Below are 9,328 nucleotides of genomic sequence, written 5' to 3' on the forward strand. Positions count from 1 at the left end.
CGCGGTTTGGAGTCCAGTGAGCATCGGTGGGAAGAAGTGGACACTGCTGTTTCCACCGAGGTCTCCTCAGCCTAAAGAAGGGACTTGGTAATACACACCAAATCTGAACGTGAACATCTTCCAGAGCAGAAAGAAACGAACCTCCTTGACTGAGCCCAGACCCAGGATGGCTCTGCACCTGCTCTCCCCCACCCCCGCAGGGCAGCGAGGACGCCAAGTAACTGAGTAACTACTGAACATTTCTAGCAGGTGCTCCCCACGCTCCTGCTGAGCTGCATGTCTCTTGACTGAGAGAACGTGGAGACGTGGAGACGGTGGAAGGCGGAATAACAACCCCGCTCCAGGGTGAGCTGGGGCTCTGGGCTGCAGGAACAACCTCTTGCGTGGATACCAGCTATCTCCTGCCTTGACTGTGAGCACGGTGGCCAGTGATGGATCTTATCTTCCAAACACTTTGCTGCTTGTCCTTTGGTCTTTTCCACACTCCCCCTGCCCCCAAACCAAGGCTTTGGAAATGGTGCATAGAGGACAGCATGTGTGTCTACTTGGGTGTGGTAAGACGGGCACTTTTTTGAACAAGTGATTATAGAATACTCACCTGTCTATAAACAGACTTAACTCCAGACGGCAATTGTGCAATCCCTCCGACTTGAGTCAGATACTTTATTTTTCAGGACCTGAGCTTCCTAATTTATAGAGTGGGACCAATAATACTCAAATCCTTTGGGAGAGTCAAGGTTAAAATGACAGACAGGGTTGGGCAGTGTGGCACAGCAGGTTAATCTTCCCCTTGGGACACCCATATCCCATACTGGGGTGCCTGGGATCAAATCCCAGCTCCTCTGCTTCTGATCCAGCTTCCTGCTAATGCACCCGAGAGACAGATGATGGTCCAAGTATTTGTGTTCCTGCCACTCAATGTAGGAGACCCTGGCTCCTGACCTGACAGCCCCAGCTGTTGCAGGTATTTGAAGAATGCACCAGTGGATAGAAGATCTCTCTATCTCCCTCTCTCTCATTCTGCCTTTCAAATAAATTAATAATTAAAAAAAAAAAACAGGGATAGGAACATGTGAACATGTACTGAGTCCCAGTCACACAAACACTTCTTTGCCTACTGCCCCATCTCCCAAGGCCACTAGGGAGAAACTTGGCAAGGAAGGCCCCAAAAAGAGCTCTAGCCCTGGCTCCTCCCTGGGGACACCTGCAGAGGCTTCTCAGGGCTGCCTTTTTCGGCCCTCAGCCACGCAGCCTGTAATGTCATTTGCCTACAGAAGGTGAAAGACTGGGCTGTGGGGTAGAGAGCTGAGAGGTCCTGGGCCTTGTAACCCTGGCTGGTGGGGAGTGGGCAGCTCTTAAGAGGGTCAGGGGCTGGGGATTCTTGGAGAGGAGGCCCCTGAGCTGGCAAAGCAGGAAGGCACAGCACACACTGGTCCTGGGGGTGAGGAAAAGCAGGATTCCTGCCAATCACCAGGCTCAATCTGCGTTTCTCATTACCTGCGTCTGCGGCTTGCTCTCTTCCCTCTCCATTTGCCCTCACAGGCATTTTTCCCAGAAATGCTTTTTAAAGCTGTATTTATTTATTTTGAAAGAGTTACAGAGAAAGCGAACTTTCATCTGCTAGTTCACTCCCCAGATGGCCACAGGGCCAGACTGAAGCCAGGAGCTTTATCCAGGTCTCCTACATCCATGGCAGGGGCCCAAACACTTGGGCCATCTTCCACTGTGTTTCTCAGCCCGTTAGCAGGGTGCTGGATCGGAAGTGGAGCAGCCAGGACACAAACCAGCACCCATGTGGGATACGGTGTTGAAGGCAGGGGTTTTACCTGCTATGCCACAATGCCAGGCTGCTCCTCCACCCCACCAAGAAATTTCTTATACTTCAAATCTCCTCTTCCTATCAACTTCTTGAAGGACCTAAATCACATACCACATGCCCATCATCTCTCTTTTCAATCCTGGGTGCACCTTTCCCCTTAAATCATTTTGGTCAGAATTATCAAAGTTGTCACACACAAGAAACGCTCTCATACTCCCAACCAAAAGCCAGAATTCCTTGGCCCTCAGGTAGGCCTTGGGGACCTGATGGTGGTTCTTGGAGGAAGTTACAATAGACGACCGGGGCCGGCGCTGTGGTGTAGCAGGTAAAGCCGCCACCTGCAGTGCCAGCATCCCATATGGGCGCTGGTGCTGGTCCCAGCTGCTCCAGCTCTCTGCTATGGCCTGGGAAAGCAGTGGAGAATGGACCAAGTCCTTGGGCCCCTGCACCCATGTGGGAGACCTGGAGGAAGCTCCTGGCTCCTGGCTTTGGATCGGCCCAGCTCTGGCTGTTGCGGCCATCTGGGGAGTGAACCAGCAATAGAAGACCTCTCTCTCTCTGCCTCTCTTTCTCTCTGTGTAACTCTGACTTTCAAATAAATAAATCAATCTTAAAAAAAAAAAAAAGACAAAGAAGCACAAGCACTGGCAGACCGTAGAGAAGCTGAATCGTGGATGGTGATTGTTCTGTTTATGCCATAACTTACTCATTACCCAAGAAATGGGATCAGTTCCTAGTATTTTTCTAGCCTTTCTTTTTAAAAAAATTTTTTTATTATTTGTTTGAGAGGTAGAGCTACAGACAGAGAGAAGGAGAGGCAGAGAGAGAGAGAGGTCTTCCATCCGCTGGTTCACTCTCCAAGTGGCCACTATGGCTGGAGCTGGGTGATCCGAAGCCAGGAGCCAGGAGCTTCTTCCAGGTCTCCCCCATGGGTGCAGAGGCCCAAGCACTTGGGCCATCTTTTAATGCTTTCCCAGGCCATAAACAGATCTGGATGGGAAGAGGAGCAGCTGGCACTCGAACCGGTGCCCATTTGGGGTACTGGCTCTGCACGCTTATCCTACTACAGCACAGCGCCAGCCCCTTGGCCTGACTTCCTGAGACAGATTCCTGGCACTGAAAAATCAGAACCACGGTTCCATCTCCTACATCTCGAGTCCCGTGACCCGGGCCCTGAGGGTACATATACTGGCCCGTAGCTCTGCAGGTCCTCTTGAGAAACAAAAATCAGAGAACTCTTGGGACCAGCGCTGCGGCACTGTGGATTAAACCGCCGCCTGCAGTGCCCGCATCCCATATTCCAGTGCTGGTTCAAGTCCCAGCTGCTCCACTTCTGATCCAGCTCCCTGCTAATGCGCCTGGAAGGCAGAGCAAGATGGCCCAAGTGTTTGAGCCCCTGCCCCCACGTGGGAAACCCGGAAGAAGCTCCTGGCTCCTGGCTTTGGTCTGAGCCAGACCTGGCTATAGTGGCCATTTGAATCAGCAGATGGAAAATACCTCTGTGTGTGTGTGTATGTCTCCCTCTGTCTCTCTATGTTTCAAATAAATGAATACCCCCCCCCAAAAAAAAAATCACAGGAGTCTTATCTCCGGGAGTTGTATGGTAGCCACCCTGCCAGCCTTACTGAGGGATCAGGCCAGACTGCTGCCTCTCCAGCGCGCCAGGGTGTGCCGGACCAGGAACTTCTTGCCACCATCCCAACCAATGGGTCACTAGGCATTTTCTACGTAACCCGGCCACAGGGATGTTTCATTCACCACAACGAGAAACTGCGCGTGGTACTGTTGGATTTTAGGAGTTTTGGCGTTCTAAGAAGGTGTGGAGAAAAGATTTTATTTCCGGGGGACAGAATCGGGGTAAAGAGAGTGAAGGCTCGGGCTGGCCGGGCAGAGGACAGGGATTTGAAGCCAGGCTTCCTCTGGCACGGGCAGCAGGCAGAGTCCCCTCTCAAGCAGCTTGCTGGGGGAGGGGCAGGAGGCCACGCGGACCCCGAGAAGGTTGGGGGGAGGTGCAGAGAGGCTCCTTGGTGCACTGGCTTAGCAGTTTGGAATGTCCCCGGTGCGGGCTTTGCCTGGCCGTAAGCATCCCACCGGCCTGGAGGTTCTCCGTCTGCACCCAGTTTTGAAGTGGGGGGAGTGGGATTTAATTTTTTTTTTTTTGACAGGCAGAGTGGACAGTGAGAGAGAGAGACAGAGAGAAAGGTCCTCCTTTTGCCATTGGTTCTCCCTCCAATGGCCGCTGCTGCCGGTGCACTGTGGCCGGCGCACTGCGCTGATCCGAAGGCAGGAGCCAGGTGCTTCTCCTGGTCTCCCATGGGGTGCAGGGCCCAAGCACTTGGGCCATCCTCCACTGCACTCCCTGGCCACAGCAGAGAGCTGGCCTGGAAGAGGGGCAACCGGGACAGAATCCGGCACCCCAACCAGGACTAGGGGACTTAATTTTTATTCCAGACCCTTGCCATGCATGGAGAGAGGAATTCTTCATGCTGGCATATATAAAATAAATGTTATTCAGAAGGTGAGAAAGCAGACACACACAAACACACACACACACACACACACACACCTACCTGAGCATAAGCGCCCACACCTTCTCCTATCCTGATCTGCAGAGAGAGGTCTTCCCAGCTGTGGCCCTCTTTTATGAGGTCAGAAGAGAAGGGGGCATGGCTACCTACATGGCATTCCCCCCGGCCCCGCCAGGTCCCAGGTGAAAGAGATGCATCTGGGAGGGGGCAGTTTGATAGACAAGTAGAATGATAGAATGACGGGGACAGGGGTGGGGGGTGGCTTGTGACTTCCAGCTCCATGGTGCTAGCCTAGCTGCCTGCCTTATCCCATCTGGGTTTCACTGGGTTTGGGGGTTTCGGCCTCACTGGCCTAACAGGTTCTAACAGGTACAACCTGCAAGGTCTGTGCCACCCCGTAAATCTCTCCAGGAAACCAAAGGCGCCCTTCTTCCCCTGGAGCAGGGGTGGGGTGCGCTGTACTTGCTGGTTTGATGTGGTTGTCTTTGTTCCATCACAGAAATCGTGGCTGCTGCCTCAATGATGGCTCCTTTCCCCGTGACCAGATGGTAGCTGCTGCTTCTGGAGGGATTCCAGATGACTGGCAGCGAGGCACAGGAAAGAATGTTTACCGTATAACCTTTTACACCCACTGAAGTTGGCACTACGCAGACAGATTCTAAAATCAAATGGGCGGCTGTGTTGTTGCCATAGAAACTTTAGGTGGCCTTGCCAGTATCAAATCAGCCTTGCCAGTCTACCCGAGTGGGGGAGATAGCTCTGTAGTCTCGAGGTCTCTCTCTGGCACACTTTCACAGCAATAAGTTCATTATACACCTTGCCACACCAGCACCTGCATCTCCCTGCCCCGCCCACTTCTCTGAGTCTTGCTATGAAAGTCCTCCATTCCTTCACCAAGAGCACGGTGTTTTAGTATTAACCATGCAGTCTACCAAGAGAGCTCACAGTATTGTCTTCTACAAGATCATCCGATGCTGGCAATTTCCTAGCTGGGCCCAACCATCCCGAATTCGTCTTCCAGCATGCTGAGACAAGGTAACATTTTTCTATAGATAGCATAAATCCCCAAGGATGGCTTTTTTTTTTTTTTCTTAGCGAGAGGATCCACTTGATTCGAATTCTCCGAGTGACTGATAATGTAACATAGGCTGCAGTGCCTGGGCCTCGCACACACACACGGAGCATTCCCTGTTGCTGTACTTCCCATGACGGCCTGAGGGCTCCCCCGGGAGGAGGATTGTGCTGACCCTGAGCACAGATCGGGAGTGCTTGTGTGTGTGTTGATTCCCACAGAAACAGTCTCCAGCCACTGCCAGATGGGCACTGGCACATCAGTGGCCAGCTCCTCAGCTCCAAGACCTCCTGCACACAGGGTCTTCCAGGGCCTCCCACTGGGATGCTGGGATGGCTGTAATTTCCATGGAGTCAGCTCACGCATCCCCTTACTCCACTGGCTTTTCTGCATGGTGGTCGCACTTCCCTATCCCCCTGCTTAGGATCACCTCCCAACCTCCACTCGAACCTGTGCTTCAGGGTCCGTGCCCAAGGGAACCCTGCCCCGGCCCCACCACCATCCTAGTGGTTCTCGTGGATTGTGTTTTCGGGTCATCACTACTCAAACCAATAAATGCGGGCCAGTTCTAGATCCATCTACATAGTTCATGGGTCCCTCCTCTAACAGTAAATCAGACCCTACTGTGCACTGCAGCCCACTGCACTGCACACCACACTACAGGCAGCTTTGCTGAAAAATTCTCAGCAGCCCTTTGGGGTTTTGGGGCAAAATAAGTGAAAAGGGAACTGATCTGGGGTACCAAGAACACTAAATGTGTAACCGCCCCGCTCCCTTGTGGATCATAACCGAGTTTGTTCTGGTTGTTGACGTGGTTTGAGCCTTTCCTGGGCTCGCAGCTCTCTCACTGGGTTAACTGGAGTCTCGGTAGCGGTCGTAAGAAGCGTCACTCAGGAAAACCGCAGGTGCACTGCTTCGCAGATGGAGTCCCACAGGTCTGCAGAGCCAACCTAATTAGCCATTTTGCATGGTCATCTCCGTTTCTGCCGGAGTTGCCGATGCTAGACCATTTGTTTTTTTTTTTTTTTTTTCTGTCCGTTAGGCAATTTTTACTGCATGGTCGAGCAGCTGCACCAAATGCGTTTCAGAAAACCAGCAGCCATGTGTTGAGCCAAACAGGGTAGGTGGAACTTTGCCCTGAAGGTCATTGCTGTCCTTCCTTAAGCAAGTAGGACATATATAACATTGGAATACTGAACTCAAGAAAGATGTGATGTCACACATCCACAGGGCAGTCTGGGAAATTCCTAGCAAAGCACCAGAGTCTGGCATGTGCACTGAATGCATTGCTTTAAAAAAATGTACTTATTTACTTGAAAGAGTTGCACAGAGAGAGAGGGAGGGCTTCCACCTGCTGGTTCACTCCCCAGTTGGCCACAACGGCCCGAGCTGTGCAGATCCGAAGCCAGGAGCCAGGAGTTTCTTCTAGGTCTCCCACGTGGGTGCGGGGGCCCAAGGACTTGGGTCATCTTCCACTGCTTTCCCAGGCCACAGCAGAGAGCTGGATTGGAAGTGGAGCAGCCAGGTCTCGAACCAGCGCCCATATGGGATGCCAGTGCTTCAGGCGGCAGCTTTACCTGTTATGCCACAGTGCTGGCCCCCAATGAATGCATTTCTACGTGGCCACACCAGAGAAGTGATGGGTAGATATACAAATGCCCACCACAGAAGGATGTAAAAGCCAGGATCAGGAGAAAACGTGAATGGCGAGGGAAGAAGATGAAAATCCTTTGGGGCAGTTGTTAAGGTTTCCTCTAACAAGTGACTGCAAGGACCCTGCCTGGTGGGTTTCACTTCCGGTGGAGGAGACGCTAAGGTTAGCAACTTGGGAACAACTGTGTGCTACTGCGAAGTGGCTGACACTAAGAAAAGTTCTCACAAGTGGAAAATGATACGAACACCTTCAATATTTGCTCTTGCTTTCATGAAGTATAATGTGATGAGAAAAATTTAAATTCCAAATACTATGCACGTGGAACTGCAGCCAGTTGAACTCCTGTTTTCCTCAATGTCGCCAGGTCCCCAACTGCACACGTCTGTACAAAGTTAGCAAACAGGGTTCCGCTCACATCAAGTTCAGTTAGAATCACTGGCGTGCGGCTCAGGCACAGAGTGGTTTTAAAAAGTTCTCCAGGGGGGCTGGCGCTGTGATGTATCCAGTAAAACCGCTGTCTGCAGTGCCTGCATCCCATACAGATGCCAGTTCGAGTCCCGGTTGCTCCACTTCTGATCCAGCTCTCTGCTATGGCCTGGGAAAGCAGTGGAGAATGGCCCAAGTCCTTGGACCCCTGTACCCGCATGGGAGACCCGGAAGAAGCTCCTGGCTCTTGGCTTCAGATCAGCACAGCTCCGGCCATTGCGGCCAGTTGGGGAGTGAACCAGTGGATGGAAGACCTCTCTCTTTCTCTCTCTCTCTCTCTCTCTCTCTCTCTCTCTCTGCCTCTGCCTTTCAAATAAATAAATCTGTTAAAAATAAAAAGTTCTCCACGTGGGGCTGGTCTTTGGGGTAGCGGTTAAGACAAGTGGATCCTGCGAGGCAGGAGTGATGGCTCAAGTCATTGGGCTCCTGCCACCCTCACGGGAGATGTGGGTTGAGTTCCCAGTTCTTCCTGGTTTTCAGACATTGCGAGAGTGCACCCGTGGATGGGAGGGAGCTCACTTGGTCTCTCATGAAAAACAACAAAAAGTTCTTCAGGTTATTTTAATGTGCAACCAGGGTTGCAATGCTAAATTGCAGCCAGGCAGTTTTGGCCTTCTTGATAGCCGATTTATTTTTCTGTCCTGTCTTTTCTATGATTCAATAAATAAGAAGATTGCAATACTATTAATTAGTTTTGGGTTACTGAGTACTCGCCATGTGCTGTGTGTGTGTGTGGGGGGGGGTGTGTGCTCGCGCGCGCGCAATATCTAATTTTCATAGCCACCCTATGACTTGCCCAGTTACAGTCCCACTCCGGAGCCCAACTTCTGGTCCCCTGACCCGCTCCCCCCCACCCCCTCCCCCCAACTCCTGATCTGGCAACGTCGGGCAATCCACAGTCTCTGCAGTTCCATCAACTTCCCCTAGGACGAGCCGTCGGGCACAAGCAGCAAAATGACCCAAGAACCAGTGTTGCGGAGACCAGGAGCGGGACGCCCCAGCCCCTACCCCACCTGGTGCCTTTCACCAGCCTGACTTAGCCCCGCCTAGAAATCTCACAGGTTTAAATCGTTGGCATCCTAGGGCTAGATAACCTTCAAATGCAAAGGGGGTTTCGCAGATGCGTGATCGCGGCTTAGGGACTCAGTCAGGACTGGAGGCGGAGCCCACCTACTCCGCGAGAAACAGAGGACGCGGGGCTGCCCAAGTCCCTCGCCCTCAGGTCGGGCCGGGGGGCGGGGGTCACACGGCAGCAGTCCCCCTAGTGTCCACGGGGCAGGGCGGGAGGGCGCGACCGCAGCTTCGGGGTTCTGGGAAGAGGGGTGGCCCGCCTCCCGCGCTCCGAGCTGAACTGACCGAAGACATGGAGGCGTGGAGCTGACATGGTCAGGTTCGGGGGCGCTCAGTCTCCGCGCGCCGCGGGAGATGGAGTTTCTGCCCCCATCTCCGCCCCAGGAACAACGCTAGCAGCAGGGCCCGGGCGCTGCTGCCTCTAGAGTCCCGTTTGCACCTGCCTCCCAGGGAGGGCCGTGGCCGCCTCCAGCCAGTCGGGAGCGCCTGAGGCGCCGGGCTCTAGGGCCTGGAGCGCTACCCGCCAGCCCGGGACAGCGGCTGGGGCGCTTCTGCTGCGGTCTTCCGTACAGCCCTGTGGCTGAGCGGGGGCTGCTCCGTCCCCAGCATCCGTCCAGCGCGCCGCTCGCCGCCATCTGGGAGCGCTGGGCGCAGGGAAGGGGAAGGGGCAGGCGCGATTTAGAGGCCGTGGCCCTGGT

Source organism: Oryctolagus cuniculus, chromosome 4, assembly GCF_051225735.1.
Source record: "Oryctolagus cuniculus isolate XC-2025 breed Fujian yellow rabbit chromosome 4, ASM5122573v1, whole genome shotgun sequence".
Classification (NCBI taxonomy): Eukaryota; Metazoa; Chordata; class Mammalia; order Lagomorpha; family Leporidae; genus Oryctolagus; species Oryctolagus cuniculus.